Below are 22,528 nucleotides of genomic sequence, written 5' to 3' on the forward strand. Positions count from 1 at the left end.
CACATTCCATTTGAATTTAGGACAATGATCTCACTCGAAGCCAAAACTTGTAGTGTGCCTCAATTCATTGGTGCATCACATGGAAACTTTGAAACCATTGATCTTGGCATTGAATCATCAACACCATTATCTCCAGATGGGAAGGTGAACTATAGTGACACAATTTTTTTGGCTATGGAGAGCCTCCAACATTCGTAACTACCCATACCAAAGAGTCTCCAAGGTGCTCTAAGTATGTTTCAAGGTTGATCTTTCAAGGGTCATAACTTGGAGCTCATGGGGGCTATTGGTGAAACATTGAATGCTATAGGATGGTCATGCCAAGGTCTACAATAACCTAGTGACACCCCTATTTTGACCATAGAGCCCCAATAACATTTGTGACAAATACATACTAAAAAGTCTCATAATACTAGAGATGGGCTCCTAAGACCAAATTGGCCATGGATTTGGCTAACTATAGACATCTTAAGGGATTGTAGAGATTATTTTAAATTAAAAATATATGATCTAATTTGAAATTAGACATTTTATAAAAATTTGATAATAAGGTTTCTAAAATGCTCTTCATAAATTATTGCATTTGACTCAAATATAACAAACATGATCAAAATGAATGATATTCCATAAACATAAACAATACACATGGTCCACAATAAAATTGAACAATACTATACTAAATTAATATGTATATAATTTTATATATAAATTAAAAATATATACATCAAAATATATGTATCCATAGACAAATTACACGAATATATATCAAAGTTCATGTATCCATAGATAGATTAAGAAAATATATCAAAATACATAGATCCATCTACAAAATGTGGCTGATCATGCCTTCAAAATGTGTATAGTATAAATGTTTCTCTATATAATGTGGAATATGCCATCTCAAAATTTCTCATGACATATCCTATGACAACTATGCTATCTTATTTTACTAGTGGATCATCAAAATGTAGCCTCTTCACTGAACTAGGTGGATTGGATGCCTCCTACATAAATAAAAAAGGAAAACCCAAAGTTAGACTACTACCTTTATATGATTCTATGTATCTAATATTGAATTAATCAAATGCATAATGATCCTTCTTTAAATGAAGATTTATTTTATTAAACTTTTAGCATAAATACCTCTATCATTGACTTCATGTGTTGGTCAGGAGTCCTCTCATATGTCAAGATGACTAAAACTTCATTGGTTGTGGCCTGTATATGTTCAATTATGTTTATCAAGTGGATCTAAAACTTAAACTATAACATTATAATTCATAGCATACTAAATTTATAATATATAATCAAGAATTAAAGCTACATCTTTCCTTTGTTGAATCCTCTAGATATAATGGCTACATGAGCAAAGATGCTAAACTTTGACATCTAACCTCTTATGCACTAGGTGTTTCCTATGAGATATAAAAGCCTAATTGTTAATATCATGGAAATTAGTCTTGAATTGTTTATGAAAGTAAGGAAAATAACAAATAAATGATACTTATGCATATGATATGACTCTCACTACGAATGGAAATGCCAGAGGGTTTGTGATGCCAAATCTTCTTGGACTCAACACCAATAGCCACATCTTGTATAATAAAGAATGTAATTAAATTTCAAATTAGCACAAACATTTTACAGGATTGCATCAATATTTAATTGCTTTAAAAGAACCTAATTACATTTTCATTCTCAATGTACTCTACCTCACCCCCCACATTCTGCCCCCCATTGACCGGTGATACCTACATGAGAAAAGAAAGATTAGAATCCATATATGCTCCAATATCAAATAGAAAAAAATAAAAATACAACATAATGTATCGTAGATGTCTCAAGGCTAAATGAAATAGTTGACAGTGTGACATTATCAACCTATCTGAGCTCCTCCTCAATCATCAACTAAATTTGAATGATGATCACATACATGTACAAGTTAGTTTGTGTTAAAATTACTCTATTATAAATATTATCTTTAAATTATGTATATGTCATAACAAAAAAATGTATACACGTACTGACATATAAGGATTACATGCCTCTGGTGCCCTCTCCTCTCTCATGTCAGGGTGTGTAGCCTTTGTACATATGTCAAGTGTCTCATCCTCTTCAAATACAAAATGATTCTCAAAAAGATCACTTATGGGACCTAGACAAATATTCTTGCATGTTATGCAACTATGGGATACACAAACATATGATGAGCTCACCGATGATGAACTTACACCAACATCATCAACATGAGGATTAAACACTGACTTATCCTAGGATATCAATAGGCTACTCAATGTATGGATGGCTCTAATAGTCTGAGAGCTAGCTTCTCAAATGATATTAGGATGTTGCATTAGAGGAAGGGTGAAGAAATCAGTAGGGGTACAAAAGTGCCTTCTTTCTTTTGCTAGGAAAAGGGTATACCCTGAGGAGTTCCTCCTCCTACGCCCATGTGGGGCCTCATCCTCTAGTAGTTCACCTTGAGGTGCAACACAAATTTGGCATACATTTTTTTAACAAAATAGAATGAAACCTCTAAATTTTTGTGTGGAGGTTTGTCAAAAACCATCCACCAACGATTATAAAAGGTCAAACACATAGTGTCTTTTGTGCACCATTTAATTGCTAATTTGAGTTTTGTGCACTTTATTTTATTATTATCAGTTTTTGCATCCACAAAAAGATTAACTATATCATCTTTAGTTATGTTTAGGGCTACAACGTCATCATAGTCCAACTGATCATTAGGCATGGCATGCATTTGCTCATGCTAGTGAAGAGATGCATTTTTTCATTGGTAAGTGTTTTAATTTTATCCACTATGGTGTCTAATGTGGATAACATGGGATCCAACACAAGTATATTTTTATATGTGGTTTGCAAAACCCTCAGTTTGGTGAGATTTTCATATATCAAATCTTTAATTCACCGAGGGTTTTGTGGGAGTAGGGTATCACTTGGGGATGGTTTTCAGAGGGTACTAGACCATTTAGTGGAGGGTTACAAGGAACATTATTTCCTAGCTTAGTGTCATCATTCAGGTCAACCATACCTATTAAATTGCAAAACAATTTCTATTAAAAAACATAATTTTCAAAAATTCATATTTGAAATAAAAAATTTATATTAAAATTCATTCAAATTCATCAAAAACTATAATAAAAACATTGCCTATATCTGATACCCATTCCTATATTTGATACCCAAAATGGAGCAATACAAACCAAACTCAAAATGCAAATGTGCAAAATTCTCTCAGGTTTTTTTTTTTAAATTCCTAGTAGTAGGTTTCAAATATCTAATCTCATATTGAATACTCAATATTATATCAGATAGCTAATATGATATTGGGTACCTATTAATGGATTAAATACCTGATAAGGTTTGGCCCAACCATTTTTCCTTGGTATTAGGATGGGTGGAAAAATGTCAAAGTGGATTTTGAAATGCTTTTAAACATTTTCAAACTCCACTTTTTGGCACACCATGATCCTACACATACCCATATACATTTTGATAGGTATTAAAAAGCTACATAACTTTCACAAATTAAACAAGAGAGTGCCTCACTATCCATTTCGAATGAGTAGTATACATATTGAATATAAAGGCCAAATTGGTCAAGTTTTCAAAGTTAGTGTAATTATGGTGAGTGTGAATTTTATGACTAATAAGGCATCAAAACATCATTTCTTTTACAAGGTATTCATTCGCAAAATGCATAAAAAATATGAAGAATGTAATAGGGTATTTTGGTTATATAAGTTATGTTGGAATACTGTAGAATAATTGAGAGGGGGGTAAATTAGTTAACCAAGGTCCAAATATATAAATAAAACTTTTCACAACTTAGTAAACCCATAAAACATTCATACCCTTGCATGCATCCATTAAGTAATTACCAAAACTTGTATGTTACTGTCAAATAAACTTGAAAAAATGTAAAGCATGGAACACAACACGTTCATCAGTAGACTTGACATAATGATTTACATGGAAACCCAATTTTGGAAAAACCACCAGTAACTCACTACGCCTTTTCAATTTAATGTTGTGATGTCCTATGAAAGGCCAACTCTATTAAAGGTTACAATACACACTGTTAAATGTGACCTAGTTAAGGGATTTCAATCACCCTGTTAGAAGTGAGCCTTGTTAGAGAACTTAAGGCCATTCACTTGGAATGCCACCTGGTTAAAGGATTTACAAATTATTGTTAGGTCAACCTTAATCCAAAGGATTTACCCTAGACTAATATAATTGTTAGAGAGTAACAGTAGAGGTTTGATCTGATACAACTTACAACTTTTTTTGTAGATTTCAAATCTCTATTTAGTCCTCAATTCTACTTGGCCTTGATACTTTGTAGCTTTGATAGCTTGTTCACCCTTCAATCATTCATCTCCCTAAGCCTTCTTTCTTAACATGCCATTGTAAAATTTTCTCTTGGGTCACTTGATGAAGCAAAACTCTTAACTCCTTCTTCTCCTTAGGTTCTCATACATGACAACTTTGGTTCATGACTAGACATTCTTATAAATAGGATATTAGAATATTTTCCCACTCATTTTCTATCATCCAATTTTAGGGTTTTGGAAGGACTAGGTAGGATACAATGTATCTATCCCATATCTTGTATTTTCTAAAAAATCTCCTAGAATCCATTAGAATTCCCCTAAAAGTGGTTTACATAAAGTTCTATGCCACCAACTCATCAACCTTGTCTTCCTCCTAGTTCACAAGTTGCAAGAAAACAAACTTGTCAGCTTAAATTTGGTGAATCTTCAATCTTTAATATAATGTAGCAACTTGAAATTATCAACCTTCTAATGCTCGATAGATACTACATTTATCAGCATCAACTTTAAAATCACTTGGCATCAACTAAAGTTTACTGATGCTCGGCATCAACTAAACCTTACTTGGCATTAACTATCTTTCTCAATGTCCACTAGAATTTTCTTTCACTTGGCTCCAACTAACTTTTTGCTAGGCTTGCACTGAACTTTCTTGGTACCTATTATCCACTTGGTCAAGCTTGGCAAACAAACTTTGTGTATTTTTTTCTTCTAAACTTTCTATGTGTAGCCAACATTTTGTAACCTTACGTAGATTATCAATACATCATGTCATCATTGTCTTAACTGATATTTGTACTTCATTACATAATCATAACTTGACCTTTCCTCTAGGTTCTATTGTTACCTCTTATTGATCAAATCATCTTGATCAATCAAGTGATAGTACTTGAATCTTATAAGTAGTTGTGTTACCAGCAAATAGCAGGTTTGACATCAATGACAAAACAATGATTGAAACACATAGTCTTCTTCAAAAATCTCTCTCTTTCAATATCTCTCTTAACAATGATATTTTCAATTAGGTTTCAACAATCTCCTTGGCATTGATGGAAAACCAAACTGACCAATAGTGAGGCTATACCAAAAAGAAAATTTGTATTAAAATTTCTTCCCCTATCAACAACTTCCATCTTCTAATTAGGTTACAAAAGTCTTTCTTATAAATTCCTCTAAGTTCTTTCTTTTATCTTCCTCTACAAAAGGATTTCTCCCTCTTTCTAGCATACATGTGTCTTCTTCTAATCAGAAACATCAGTAATTATCTAATCTCCCTCTAAGATTAGTCTTGTTTAACTTCTTTGACAACAATTTCTTGCACTTTCTCCCTTAGCATTGATAAGGAATATCTCCCTCTGTGATTCCACTTTCTTTCTTTGATTTACTTTCTCTCTTTTTGATCAAAAAATTAGTTTAATGTACTTTCTCCCTCTTTGTTTTAGCAATTCTTGATCAATAAATCTCTCCCTCTTTGACAACAATGCCAAAGACATATACCAAAAATTTCTCATCTTAAAATATGTAGATATAAGCTTTTACAGTTTCTTCAATTTCTTCCTCTCACCTTACTTGTGATTGATTTGAAGTTTTTGCTCTATGGTTACTTTAGGTAGCTCCTAAAGAAAAATCCACTGCATCAATTTGTATTACATGAACATCATCCTTTTTTATGTAGGACATTCTTTCTATTCATTAAATAGCCTTTGATATGGGTATCACGCCTAGTTCACCTCTTAGATACTCATGAGCATACTTAGGTAATGGTTTTGTGAATATATCAACAATTTTCTCCTTTAAATTAACATATTCCATATTCACTTCTTTGTCTTGAATTAACTCTCTCAAGTAATGGTACTTGATTACAATGTGCTTTTTCTTTGTGTGCATTACTAAATTCTTTGATATATTGATAGCACTTGTATTATCACAATAAAGTATCACTAGTTCTATGATTTCTTCCTTCATTCCTTTGAGTGGTTGTTGTTGGAAATATAGATGGAGTAACTGAGAGGGGGGTTCAATTAGTTACCAGGAAAAAAAATTTATAGATCCCTTAGATGTTAGATAAAACTAGATACTACTGTCACTCTGTAAACATATAGAAATTTGCTATAACTCAGTAAATGCAGTGTATGTTAACTTCAACTGATCTTAAACATTCACAATGATTAACATGCAAGAATAAAAGAAATAACATGAACACATGAGACACCAAATTTAATGTGGAAACCCAATATGAGAAAAACCACCAAGTAACTAGCTACTGACTTTTACTATTCTAAAGTGAGCCTTATTATGAGCCCAACTAGTTAAAAGTTACAAAAAAACACTATTAGGTGTGACCTTGTTAGAGGATTTAATCACCCTATTAGGAGTGACCTTGCAAAAGCTCTTTAGAACAATTCAATGGAATTGTCACCTTGTTAGAGGATTTACAAATGGCTATTAAACTAACTCTGCTAAGAGATTTTGGAATCACTACTACAATGGTAAGAAATTAACAATGAAATGAATTGAATGAGATTCAACTGAATTGTTGATATAGATCTTTATTTTGCTTCACTAGATCCTTCTTGATCAAATATAAATTTGCTACTCCTCAAGGATATCTAACTGTGCTTCAAATTCACTCACACTTTCCTTTCCAAACAATCAATGCACTTGCATACTCACTCATTACTTTTAGAATTCTCAATTTGACCTTTCATATATACCATTTAGATTATCAAGTCAGCTCATTTACAACTTATAATTACCAATAATCATTACCTCAGTCGGTTGGAATTAATACTTGAAATAATTAAACTTCATTTCTCAAATTAACAAAATCCTTCATTAGCTGGCCCTGCTCAGTAAACATTGTTCCTAAAATGATTTCTTGACTTAGCCAATAAAAGCTCAGTTAACACTATAAACCCTGTAAAAATCATTTGGAGACCAAGTGAACTCAATAGACACTAACTATACTCCATTAACAATGTGAGCTCAATTAACACTACTTTTTGCTACATTTTCCTTTGACGCTTGAGTTAGCTTGGTAGACATTGTCTACATAGAGTAAAGTCTAGGAATGCTTGGTAGACACTGAAAAACACCTTGCTAACCAACTAAGCTCAATAGACATTGAAAATTGCCTTGCTGACCAACTAAGCTCAATAGACACTAACTGATAACTGATATGACATTTGTGTAACATCAAAGACAACACACAATTAGACAATTGTATCTAATAATCTCCCTCTTTGGTAGTGATGGAAACACAACATGTCATAGCACAATGAAATTTGAAAACAAGTATTTCTCTGATAGAAATTTTCTCCTTCTTAGATTTTATGCCACAAACTTCACTAATGTAGTAATCTCCCTCTGTGAAGGAATTACATAGCTTCTCCAAGCAGTAAATTTTCTATCAAACAAATTTCAAAAAGATATGATAGTAAACTCACCCTCTTTGACAACACATGCCAGAGACAACACATACCAAATGAGTATCAATGCACCTTGAGTACTGATTCATATGCAATGTTCTCTTCACTATGCTACATCAACTGATAGATTTTCAACTTGGTTCATATTGATGCATCACTAAAACTTTATTTTAGTGAGCTTTAGATAGGGGAATGACACCTGACTTACCTCTTAGATACAAGAATGCATCCTTAGGTAATTACTTGGTAAATATGTCTGCAATCTATTCTTTTTTATGGACATATTTCAATCTGATTTCCTTATCCTACACCAATTCTCTGACAAAGTTGTATTTATAGCATTGTGCTTGATTTTGGAATGCATCACTAGATTCTTTGATATGTTAATTGCACTTGTATTATCAAAAAACATAACAACTAATTCTTTGATCACAACCTTCATGCCTTCCAACAACTATTTAAAGCAAACAATATTATAACAATTCACTACTACTGGAACATACTCTACTTTTGCTACATATTGGGATGTGCAACTTTTCTTTTTACTTGTCCAAGATACCAACATTTTCCTAAGAAAGAATGCTCCACCACTTGTACTCTTTCTATCATCAATCTCTCCTACCCAATCAGCATTAGTAAACACTCTTAAGTCTAGATTTCCTCCAAGTTTATACCACAATCCATAATCTTCAATTCCTTTTAAGTATCTCAAGATTCTTTTGATTACCATCATATGATTTTCTCTAATTTTTTTCAAGAATCTTGCCACTATACCAACTACAAGAGCAATATCAGGCCTTGTATGAACTATGTACTGCAACTTTCCAAGCATTGATCTATATAATGTCTAATCTACCTCTTTTGATTCATCATATTTGGTAAGCTTTAGTCTATTACACATAGAGGTTCCAACTAGTTTACAATCTTCCATACCAAACTTTTTGAGTATCTCCTTGATATACTTAGACTGAGTAATGTAGATACCATTCTTGCTCTACTATATTTGAAGACCATCAAAGAACTTAATCTCACCAAACATAGACATTTCGAATTCTTTGTTCAATTGGTCTAAAAATTATTTGCATTGATCATCATTCCCTATAAAAAAAAGTGTCATCCACAAATATTTCTACCAAAGCAATCTTGTTATCTAGTCCTTCCTTGATGCACAAACTACTTTTATCATTAGTTCTCTAAAAACCAATCTAAATAAAGTAGTTATGCAATCTCTCATACCATGCTCTAGGGGCTTGTTTTAGACCATATAATGCTTTGTATAATTTTCAAAACATGTTCTTTTTGTTTGGATCAACAAAACCTTTAGGTTGTTCAATGTAGACTTCCTCATCAAGAATACCATTGAGAAATGCTTATTTAACATCCATCTGATATACCTTAAATCCTTTATGTGCTTCATATGCAAGTAAGGTCCTGACACCTTCCAATCTTGCAATAGGAGGAAAAGTCTCACCATAATCTATGCCTTCTTCTTGAGAATATCCTTTACACCCCAATCTAGCTTTGTTTCTTGAAACCTTACCATCTTCATTCAACTTATTCCTGAATACCCATTTTGTTCCAATCACATTTTTATGTTTAGGCCTAGGTACAAGAGTACAAGTTTTGTTCTTCTCTATTTTCTCTATTTCTTCATTCATAGCCTCAATCCAACTCTTATTTTCCAATGCATCTTTGACATTTCTAAGTTCAAAATTGGCAAGTAAACAAGCACCTTTTGATTTATTTCTAATAATTTGATTTGGTGCATGATTCCTTATGACATACTTGGCCAATATAGGTTCCTTGCCTTTTAACTGAGTTCCACTATCTTCATTTTGAGTTTCAAGTTCTAGCTCTAGTTTTTTTGTCTGTAGCTTAGGTCCTTCAGACCCAGTAGGCATTAGCTTAGTAGCTTTAGATTGTGACTCAGTTTGAACTTCTTGCAACTCGATGACTAAAAACTTGGGAGTTGTAGTTTCTTGATTGATAGTTGTGTTTAATAATGTATTAGGTTCAATGAAAAAAATCTTTTGTAATCTTCTAGTTCTTTTTTGCTTTCTTCTTTAGTCCTTTCTGCAAAATCATCAACTTTCACATGCGCACTTTCTATAATTTTGTGAGTAGAAAAATACAAACATTTATATGCCTTACTCATGCAAGAATATCCTAAAAATATACCTTCATCACCTTTCACATCAAATTTTTCTTTTCTAGATTCTTTCAAGATGTAACATTTACTTCCAAATACTTTCAGGTAACTTACATTGGGTTTATAGCCATACCATAACTCATAGAGGGTTTTAAATGAATCCTTCTTCAATTGTACTAGGTTCAAGATATGAACTACAGTGTTGATAGATTTCTTCTAGTATTTGATAACAATGTTCTTTTCAATCATTAGAGTCCTTTCACAATCGATGATAGATCTATTCCTCCTTTTAGCTATTCTATTTTTGTCAAGAGTTCTAGGAGCTAATACCTGTCTTTTGATTCCTCTTTCAATGTAAAAGTTATTGAATTCATTGGAGATGAATTCACCACCTGTATTTGATCTTAAACATTTTAGTGTTTTCCTTGTTTCCTTTTCTACTCTACCCAAATACCATTTGAACTTCTCAAATTCTTCTAACTTCTCTCTTAAATACATAACAGTCATCATTCTAGAGTAGTCATCAACAAAATGAATAAAGAACTTTTCTCGAGTATAGCTCTCAATTCCAATAGGTCCACACAAATCAGTATGCACAATTTCCAAAATATCTTTAGACTAATAGTTTTTACTTTTAAAGCTAGTCCTTCCCATTTTACCAATCTAACAATTCTTGCATAGACCAAAATGAGGTTTTCTCAAACTAGGAATGCCTCTTACTTTCCTAAATTTTCTTATTTTCACCATGTTATCAAAATTCACATGACATAACCTTCTATCTCATAACCAACTTTCTTCAACTTGAGCAATAAAACATGAGCACTCACCAAGGTCAAGATAAAACAAGTTACCTTTTGTTTGTTTGCTTGATCCAATCAGTTTTCCTTTGGCATCTAGCAGTCTTGCCTGACCATGCATGAATTCCACCTTGAATCCAACATTGATTAGCTATGCCACACTCAAAAAATTATGTTTTAGTCCTTCAACCAATAGGCATTATCACATACAAGTTCTTTAGTTAATGAGATTCAACCTCTTCCTTTAATGCAACAAGGTTCATTGTTTTCAAACCTTACAATACCAGCATCATAGTCTTCAAAGTGTTCAAACTTTATTTTTTCACTAGTCATATGATGTGAACATCCACTGTCTATGATCCATGTATCATTTTTGCTTACATGAGAGATAAGTGCAATCTTATCTTCTCCATCATTATTAGATTCATCTTTCATAGCAACGTAAACAATTTCATCCTCACGATTATTAGAATATTTAGAGTCCTTTGCCATTAAACATGTTTTCTTACCTTTGTCTTTGAATGATTTGATATATTTATTGCCATTGCACTTGTGACCTTTCTTCTCATCCTTGCTTTGCTTGTTTGGGTACCTAGCTACAATATAAACAATTTTTTCATATTAAAATAGATTAGGGAAACTTTACATTTGTATTTTCTTTTGCCTCTAGAATATTTCCTTGCAAGTAGAGCTTCAAAAATTTCAAGATCACTATTAGAACTTTTCTCTAATTCTTTTTTACTTTCTAACTAAGAGTCCATTATTTTCTTGTCTTTTTCCTTAAGTAAAAGCTTGGCCTCAAATGTTGATTCAATATTCTTGGAAGCTAGAACATAATTGTCATAGTTATCTATCTCAAAATTTGTCAATCTTCCTACTATGGCATCCAAAGTTATCTTATGATTTGCTTCACATCTTCTTTTTTGAATTGCAGATACTCTAATTGTATAAATGGGAAGAAATGTTCTAAGAACTTTACTTACAACTATTTCTTTCTTGATATCTCCTCTAGAAGATTTGATAGCACTACCACTTGCTTTGATCCTTTCAACATATTTGGAAAAAAATTCATCCTCTCTCATTTTCATCTAATCAAATTTTTCTCTTAGGCTCTCTGCTTTGGCTTTCCTCACATTGTCATCACTGTCATAGATATCCTTTAACTTGTTCCACATTTCAAAGGAAATTTTGTAGTCCTTGACATCATCAAATTCCTCATAGCTTAGAGTAAATGCAATATCTATCATGATGATATTATGAGTCTTTTTCTCATTAATTTCATTAATAGATAATGTACTAGAAGGAGTTGTATATTCTTGATCAAGGTATTTCAATCCTATATCTCCAATGGAACCCAGATGAAGTGTCATCAATCCCTGCCATGCTAAAAAGTTATCTCTATTAAGCCTTAGAATTTTTCTCTTGTAAGACATCATGATCTTTAGCTTAGGTCCTTGAAACCTTTCCTAAAAGCACCAAAATCTCTGATACCAATTGTTGGAAATGTAGATCTAGTAACTGAGAGGGGGTGTGGGGGGAGTGAATCAGTTACCAAAAAAATAAATCCACAAATCCCTTAAATGTCAAATAAAACTAGATATTGCTATCACTCAGTAAACATATAGAAATTTGTTGTAGCTTGGTAAATGTAGTGTATGTTAACTTTAACTAATCTTAAAATTTCACAGTGATTAATATGCAAGCATAAAAAAAATAACATAATCACATGAGATACCAGATTTAATGTGAAAACCCAATATGGGAAAAGCCACCAAGTAACTAGCTATGGATTTTCACTCTTCTAAAGTGAGCCTTGTTAGGAGCCAACTTGGTTAAAGGTTACAAAAACACACTATTAGGTCTGACCTTGTTAGAGGATTTAAACACCCTATTAGAAGTGGCCTTGCAAAAGGTCTTTAGAACAATTCAATGGAACTGTCACCTTGTTAGAGGATTTACAAATGGCTATTAAACCAACTTTTCTAAGAGATTTTGGAATCACTGCTACAATGTGATGGGGACACAACCTAAGAATAGAATGGAACCAACAGAAAAGGGGAAATTATATTAACTGAGAAAATAAGCTAGTATAAATAGTGCAAAGAAAGTAAACTTCAAAACATGCCCTAAGGGCTTACAATAGCATAAATCTGGAGATGATTTCTGCTTTTAGTACCTCCTCTCAAACTCCACTCCGAATTTCTTATACAATGCCAGAAATCTCCTTAAATAGACCCCGGGGGGTTAAGGACTAGGAGTACATTCTAGAAAGTGCTAGTAGGCATCCACCGACCAAATAGAAGGTTTCAGAAACTGCGTTAGAAGTCGGTGCAAATCTAGAAGAATCCAAAAAAGGTAGTCAAACTTTCGGGAGGCATAACTTTTGAACCGTAGCTCTGGTTGGCAAACCGTTTACATTTTTAGAAAGCTCTCGAAGCGCTCTATAGCCCTATGGACCAGCTTTTCTCGTCCCCCATTTTTTGACCCTTTTTGGGATCATTTAATGCCCCAAACTTAACTTTGAAGCATTCTTAGGAAGTCTCCAAAACCCAAAAAACTGCAATAACTTTCAAAACTGTGGGGCCTATTGACCTGATTCTTTTTCTGGAATGCTCTAAAACATGATTACATTCATTTGGCCAATTCACACCTTCTAGTTTACCAAAATGATGGCCCAAATACATGCTCCTATTTTTTGGGGATTTTCAAACGCATTGATAGTGGAACTGTGAGAGTTGGAACCTTTATTTGACCCAAATAGGTATCCAAAAATGTAAAGACATGAAATAGAAACTAAGTCTAAGTACATTTTTTTTTGGTTGACATAGGATTTCCCTTATACCTCTGGATGCTCCTGCATCAGACACCCAGGGTAGATTGAAAAGTGACCCTGTCACTTTATGGATGGTAGAGGAAATCCCAAATGGGAAACATTAGCTACTGAAATCCAAGTTGAGTCCTCGATCGACCATCCTTTCTATTTGACCAAATACTCTTCATACTGCCTATTTCTAGTATTCCTACCCACACGATGATGTAGAATGTCTTCTATCTCCTCCTTCTTAGAAGCAGGAATTGGACATGGCTCTAACACCAGCTCCTCATCTGCACCATCATCATGATACTCTATTAAATTTGCAATGTTGAAAATGGGAGAAATCTGAATACCATCTGGCAGCTCCACTTCATATGCATTTCCTGAGTCATGTTTCTTCAAAATTTTGCAGGGGCCAAATTTCTTCATTTTCAGCTTGTTGTAATTACCTGCTAGAAATCTTTCTTTTCATAAGTACACCATGACTAGATCCCCTACTTGGAATTCCTTATGTCTTCTCCTTTGATCAGCCCTAGCTTTATACTCTTGATTTATCTTGTTAATGTGTGCTTGAACCTCCTCATGTAGATGCTTGATATGTTCAGCAAATTTTTTAGCTTCAGCACTTGTCCTCTCCCCTTATTCTATCTTCCTCAATTCTGGTGCAGTCCTTGGGCTATTCCCATATACAATTTGGAATGGTGATTTTCCAGTACTCCTATTTATGGAGTTATTATAAGCAAACTCTGCCTATGGTAGAATCAAATCCATCCCTTGGGCTTATCTCCAACTAAACATCTCAGCAAATTGCCCAGACTTCTGTTTACCACTTCTGTTTGGCCATCAGTTTGCGAGTGATGTGTGGAACTAAATTTCAAGTCGGTTCTTAACTTTTTCCACAATGTCCTCCAGAAATACCCCACTAATTTAGTATCTCTGTCAAAAACTATGCTCCTTGGAAGACCATGTAGTCTTACCACCTCTTTGAAAAACAAGTCTGCAATATGGACAACATCATGAGTTTTGTGGCATGGAATGAAATGTGCCATTTTGGAGAACCTATCAACCACCACGAATACTGAGTCATTACCCCTTTGTGTCCTTCAAAATCCAAGAACAAAATCCATACTTATGTCCTCCCATGGCCTTGATGGAATAGGCAATGGCTGATATAGGCCAGTATTGTGACTAAACCCCTTGGCAACTTGGCAAACCTGGCAACTCTGTACAAACTTCTTCACATCTTGTGAAATTTGAGGCCAAAAATAATGTTCTCTAAGAATGGAAATGGTCTTATCTCGACCAAAATGTCCTGCCATCCCTCCACTATGTTTCTCCTTAATCAGATTTTCCCTCATGGAACTCCTTGGAATGCACAATTGACTACCTTTGAACAACATACCATCCTGAATCAAATAGTCTAACCACTTGGTTCTATCTATAGCAATAGGTTCTTTACAAGCTTTCCATGCTTCAGAAAAATCAGGATCCTTGAGGTACAAATTTTTGAGTTCATCAAACTCAACTACTTCAACCTGCATTACTGTAAGCAACAATTGTCTCCTACTTAGTGCCTCATTCATGAGCCGCATGAAGGTGCTTGGGGTGTTCGTCGATCCAAAGGGCATGACTAACCAATCATAAAGACCCTCCTTGGTCTTGAAGGCTATTTTCCACTCATCTCCTTCTTGAATCTATATCTGGTGATAACCACTCTTCATATCTATCTTTGTGAAGTACTAAGCTCCACTCAAGTAGTCCATAATATCATCCATCCTTGGCAAAGAAAACTGGTACTTGATGGTGATCCTATTTATAGCTCAAGAATCTATACACATCCTCCACTCTCCATCCTTCTTTGGTGCAAGTACTGCAGGTACTGCACATGGACTCAGGCTCTCTCAAATCAAGCCCTTCCTCAACAACTTCTGAACCTGTCTATTTAGCTCCTCTGTTTCAGTAGGAGTCATCCTATGGGCAGCCTTGTTAGGCAAACTAGCTCCTAGAATCAGATCTATCTGATGACTAATTTGCCTTACTGGTGGCAATCCATCTGGAACATTATTAGAGATAATATCTCCAAACTCCCCTAGTAAATCTAAAACTTCAAATGGTATTTCACTACTACCTTCTTTATCTTTCGTAGGAATCAAAGCATAGCACATATGCTGATGTTTCATGCCATCTAAAAACTTCCTTCCATCAACAAGACAAATCCTAGCATTGCTACATACCTTTTCATCTTCCTTTTTCATGGGCTTCAATTTATGGCGAACTCCATCCTTTGTGAGAGAGTATGTGTTTGCATGTCCATCATGCACTGCATGTCTATCAAACTGCCATGGTCTACCCAACAATAGATGGAAAACATCCATCGAAATAACATCACAAAGAACTTCATCATGGTAAGTCCCAATTTTGAATTTTACTAAACATTGTTCACTTACCAGGACCTTATGATCATCTTTTACCCAAGAAATCCGATAGGGCTAGGGATGTTTCTCCCTCTTGAGCTTCAGCTTAGAGACCATCTCTTCTGATACCAAGTTATCAGTGCTACCACCATCAATGATCACGTCACAACATTTATCCTCACACTTGCATCTGGTATGGAACAAACTCCTTCGTTGTCCTGGTTCAGTCTCACCACTTAGTAGGACTCTTTCATTTACCAAGGTCTCTCCTTTTTTTGCATCCTCTAAATGTGATGATTGTGCATCCTCATCCACATGAGCAACCCTAGCTTGGCCCTCAGCTCTCCTATTTGTCCTTCCTTTTTGTTGAGGGCATTCAAAGGCACAATGACCTTTTTCATTGCAATGGAAATAGGTACCACGAAAGCCTCCTCTTTCTTTTCCACATCCTCTACCTCTTCCTCTTTGATTTCCAAAGTTTTGATCATGGGAGCGGTTGAAACCCTCATTCCTCTGGTTCTTGCTAGTACCCACATCTTCATTTTTCTTTTGGGTTTCATTGTGACCTCCAGATGATCTACCACTTCCCCTTCCTCCTTGACCGCGCCCTCTTTTTCTTCCTTCAAACCTTTTATTCAACTTCTCTTCAACTTGTAGGGCAAACGGGTATGCCTCTTCAACACTGGTCATTCTTACCAGATTTAATTCCTCCTGGATGCTAGGTCGCAACCCATTGATATAACGAGCAACCTTCTCCTTATTTTCTTTTGCATGCCCCGCTCTAATCAAGAGTCAATAAAACTCCTCCATATATTCTTGGACTGATCTTCCTTCTTGCTTTAACCCATGCATCTTCTTAAACAGATCAAGCTCGTAGTCCACAAGAATGAACTGCTTCTTCAATTTGTCCACCATGCGATCCCATCTTGTGATCTTCTCCTTTCCTCTTCTGTTTCTTTCCAATTGAACTTCTTGCCACCAAATTTTGGCATGGCCTTTCAGTTCGCCCTTTGAAAACTTAACCCTATCTGGGTCCCTGATATCCTCATACTCAAAGTATTCTTCCAGTTCATTGATCCAATCGATCAACTCATCTGGTTTCAGATTTCTAGAAAATACACCCACTTCAATTGTAGGTCTTTTCCCAAACTTAGTAATGGCCCTAAAAAGTCTTTCCTCTATAGGATTCAGAACTTCCCTGTCAAATTTCTCTTCTAGTCCCATTACTTCTTCTTCATTATCATCCTCACTATTGTCACCTGCGGCAACATTTTCTCCTCTATGAAGCTCCTCTTGCAATGCCTGCACCTGCCTTTGGAGAGCTCTAACCTCCTCAGGATTAATAGCTTTGGCCCTTCCACCATGCTCTCTTCATGGAGGCATCTTCTTAACTCAAACCTACAACCACACAGTCCTGGTGCAAACTGCCTCACAATTGGCACTCTGTCTACACACTCAGGAAAACCAGCTCTGATACCACTTGATGGGGACACAACCCAAGAATATAATGGAACCAACAGAAAAGGAAAAATTATATTAACTGAGAAAATAAGCTAGTACAAATAGTGTAAAGAAAGTAAACTTCAAAACATGCCCTAAGGGATTACAATAGCATAAATCTAGAGATGATTTCTCCTTTTAGTACCTCCTCTCAAACTCCACTCCGAACTCCTTTTACAATGCCAAAAATCTCCTTAAATAGACCCTGGAGGGTTAAGGACTAGGAGTACATTCTAGAAAGTGCTATTAGGCATCCACCAACCAAATAGAAGGTTTCTAAAACTGCGTTAGAAGTCGGTGCAAATCTAGAAGAATCCAGAAATGGTAACCAAACTTTCGGGAGGCATAACTTTTGAACCGTAGCTCTAATTGACGAACCGTTTACATTTTTGGAAAGCTCTCAAAGTGTTCTATAGCCCAATGGACAAGATTTGTTCATACCTCATTTTTTTACCCTTTTTGGGGTCATTTAATGCCCCAAACTTGACTTTGAAGCATTCTTAGGAAGTCTCCAAAACCTGAAAAATTGCAATAACTTTCAAACCGTGGGGCCTATTTACCTGATTCTTTTTCTGGAATGCTCTAAAACATGATTACATTCATCTAGCCAATTCACACCTTCTAGTTTACCAAAATGATGGCCCAAATACATGCTCCTATTTTTTTGGGATTTTTAAATGCACTGATAGTGGAACTATGAGAGTTGGAACCTTTATTTGACCCAAATGGGTATCCAAAAATGTAAAGACATGAAATAGAAACTAAGTCTAATTACATTTTTTTTGGGTGACATAGGATTGCCCTTATACCTCTGGATGCTCCTACATCACAATGGTAAGAAAGTAACAATGAAATGACATTAATGAGATACAACTAAATTTCTAGTACATATCTCTATTCTATTTTACTAGATCCTTCTTGATCAAATATGACTTTTTCGCTCCTCAAGGATATCTGACCATCCTTCAAATTCACTCACACTTTCCTTTCCAAACAATCAATACACTTGCATACTTTCTCATTACTTTAGAATTCTTAATTTGACCTTTCATATATACCATTCAGATTATCAGGTCGATTCATTTACAGCTTATAATTACCAATATTCATTACCTTAGTTAGCTAGAATCAATACTTGAAAAAATTAAACTTCATTTCTCAAATTAACAAAATTCTTCATTAGCTGACCCTGCTCGGTAAACACTGCTCCTGAGATGATTTCTTAAGTTAACCAAAAGAAGCTTGGTTAACACTACTAACCCTACAAAAATCCTTTGTGGACCACATGAACTTAGTAGACACTAACTTTCCTTCATTAACCATGTGAGCTCAATTAACACTACTTTCTGCCACATTTTCCTTCGACATCTGAGTTAACTCAGTAGACACTGTCTACGCAAAGTAAAGTCTAGGAATGCTTGGTAGACACTGAAAATTGCCTTGTTGACCAATTGAGCTTGGTAGACACCAAAAATCACCTTGCCAACCATCTAAGCTTGGTAGAAACTGACTAATAACTGATATGAGATTTGTGTAACATCAAAGACAACACACAATTAGACAATTACATCCAATAATTGTTTGATCCATACAATATTTGTGCAGTTGACAACAACATCACCATATTTAGCTAAAAGTTAGTAGTAGATTGTGAAGTTGTAACACCTCTCCAAGGGATCCAAAGAATTAACCTAAAATTTCACTAAGTTTGGTAACATTTTTTTTTTGTTTGAAACATGAAAGTAAAACCATTCATAACATAGTAGCAAAAGCAATAACAATATCCAAGTAAACATAAACATACATACATAATAGGTTACATTCTTAAGGATCCCTTAATGTTGAATCACATCTAAATTAACTATTAATGATTCCATCTAATACTACATCCACATAAAACAATAATGAAGAGTCCAATGTTCATACATTACATTTTTGAATGCTTAATCATCCACTATACATGCCACAGGGTATGAAAGGCTTAAAAGAATATACATGATACATCATCATAAAAGATATAAACATCAATCATAAAGGATAACCATTTATCAAAAACATAATTAACTAAGTGCACGGTTCCTCCCAACCGTAAATAGCATCATTAGACCATTGTGGGCCCTAGCCATCCCTCCATGCGTAACATCACAAATCACTGATGAGATCATTAGTATTATCATAGTAGAAATGGCACTCCTAAAAACATACTATAACATATGTAGAAATAAATTTAACATGCATGTTAAAACATAAGATATGTAAATAACAACATCTAACATATGGAAATCATCAATGTAAGGATACGTGTCCACCATCATAATCCATGAATAGAATAAAGATAGATGCCAACAAAGAATACATCAACCACGATGTCTCAAATGGATCTCAAATGGTAAGAGTGAAATAGCACTATCACCCGACCGCATGGAACCTAAATGGTCCACTCCCACCACACCGAGGAGATAATCTCAAGTCCTAAATAGGCTATCAAATCACATAGCACAAATACTCTCTAAGTCCAAGAATCCTAAAAGTATGCTAACTCAAAAAGTTCCAATCACAAATTGACATCTAAACCCAAAGGTACAACAAAGACATGCAAGAAACCTACTATGCAAGCAGGAAAGTGTCATCACACGGATCATGCTAGAGTTACCTTGGTAGTCTCTCAATAGACCCTGACCCCCTAATGATCCCTATGTGGCCACTAGTATCCTCTCATATAGACGAAGCATACTACAGAATGCAAGGTGACAATTAAGCATTCTCTCTATTCCCATCCTAGTCTGTACTAGCACTCAAGGCATGGGTAAGAACAAACAATTATCTTATTACGTTCATTAAGTTAGTATTAGGTGTAATGTTTTCACTTATTAAAACAACTTACAATGAGTTACCCTAGCAGCCTCTTAGGGCCCTGACCCTCATTACAAGCCACTTCCTGACACTACAAGTAAATAACCTACCCTAAGCTCATGGAATCATAAATCACTATAGTCTTATACAAGTGACTGGAAAAATACCAAAAGATAATCCACAAAAGAGCATCAAATCTCTTTGAGCAAAAAGAAAAGCATCCATAGATAATCATGACCACAATAGTTCTCTATTGGAAACTAAAGGTATCACTGATAATCTCAATAATCATTGGTTCTCAACAAGCAACCAAAAAGTATCTCAAAGTAATATTGATCAAAGACTCCAAAATGGTTGAGTCAAAACATGTCAGAACATGGCATCCTCAAGATCAGATAAACAATTCAATCCCATCAAGGCAACTAGAAAATAATCCAAATACAACTGATTGATAACTCATAAAAAGATCACAGCTTACACAAGAAGACTGAAGACAATATCAATCAGCATGTCATCACATAATCATGGTTAAGTTAAAAAGATCAAGATCAAGACATCATCATGACATCACAATCATAACCCCTGAGCCTCTGGTAGACGTCCTATAACTGGTCAACACTAATCAACCTAAAAACTCAAAACAAGAAGCATAGAGAAGACACAATGCAAGCACATGTTTTGGTTTGCTAAAATTACATAGTCGAATAAAGTGTGGAGGTCTCGATTTTTCATTTTCAAATTTAGATATTGAATGGAGAAATATTTTGTACTTTTTTTCCTAACCCATGTATTGTTTTGATGAATAAAAGTATTTTTCCATAGCTCTCTATTTTCTAATTGATGTATTGTTTATAGAAATGTTATCTGAAAAAGACCCCCATCAAATTCCAATAGGACACATTGTAAATTTAACATGATTAATTACGAATTCTCTTCACTAATAACTTTCCCTCATAATTCAAGTCAATTTAAATGATTAAATTAAATCTTCATCGCTAGACTATAATATTACAAAATAATTAATTATTAAAAGAATAAATCTATTAATACAATTCATTAATCAAATATATTAATTAATAATTATTAATAACATATATACATATATATATACACATATATACATATATACATTTACATATATATATACATATATATATTAATATATAATAATAATAATATTTTTAAAATATTATAAAAATCAAAATGCAAAAAAATTGATTTAACAAACACATATCTCACAATGCATATAATATACCACTGACGTGGTTCACAGTACCCTACAGTCACAGGGTCTGTAGCGACAGCGGTACACGTGTGTGTGTGTGTGTGTGTAATATTATAGACATTAAAAGAGGACATTAATAATCATATATATATATATATATGTATGTATGTATGTATGTATGTATGTATGCAAATTTTCTATATATATATATATATATATATATATATATATATAAAAAGAGGACATATACCTAGCTCTAAACAAAAAGGGTTTTTCAATTCGATGAATTGAGAATTTCTCCTAAATAGTAATTGTTCTCTAATTTTACCCATTAATTCATTTAAATAGGTTTGTCCATAACAATTTGAAAACCCTAACCCCATAGTTTCCTCAGATCTATGCATATGAAAATTTCTTATATAAAATTTAACTACCCATGACAAAATGCATACAACCAAGATATGAAAATTTTCAGAAAGTATTTAAAAGATATGACGAAGACAGGAAGTGCAAGAACTGAAAAATCACAAGTGTCTACCTTGACACTAATGCTAAATCACTTCTCCTCAAAATCCGCAGAGCAAGCTCCTTCCTTCTCCAACGTTCCTGGGTCCTCCAAATGTGCTCTCCGAGCTTCTAGGAGTGCCTAAATATAAAGAACTCTCAGGAAGCACCTAGAATGTCTCTAGAAACAACTAGAAGGTGTTGACAACTAAGCATGAGTCTTTTCCAACCTTCTAAATGAGTCACATTGTTGTAGACACCATGTGCTTAATTTTTGCACTAACTCCTGTGTTGTTGACATATGTGCAATCAAGAGGTGTGTTTACTCCTAGGTAGAGTTATAACTTATATTTTAATTCTTTTATTAATTTTTATTATTATTTATTTATTACTTTATTATTATTTATATTATTATTATAAATTTTAATTTCTTTTATTTAATTTGTGTTCTCAATTAATTCCCATTTAATTAATTATAATCAAAA

Source organism: Cupressus sempervirens, chromosome 5 (assembly GCF_028749045.1).
Source record: "Cupressus sempervirens isolate cs-2001-9-10 chromosome 5, ASM2874904v1, whole genome shotgun sequence".
Lineage (NCBI taxonomy): Eukaryota > Viridiplantae > Streptophyta > Pinopsida > Cupressales > Cupressaceae > Cupressus > Cupressus sempervirens.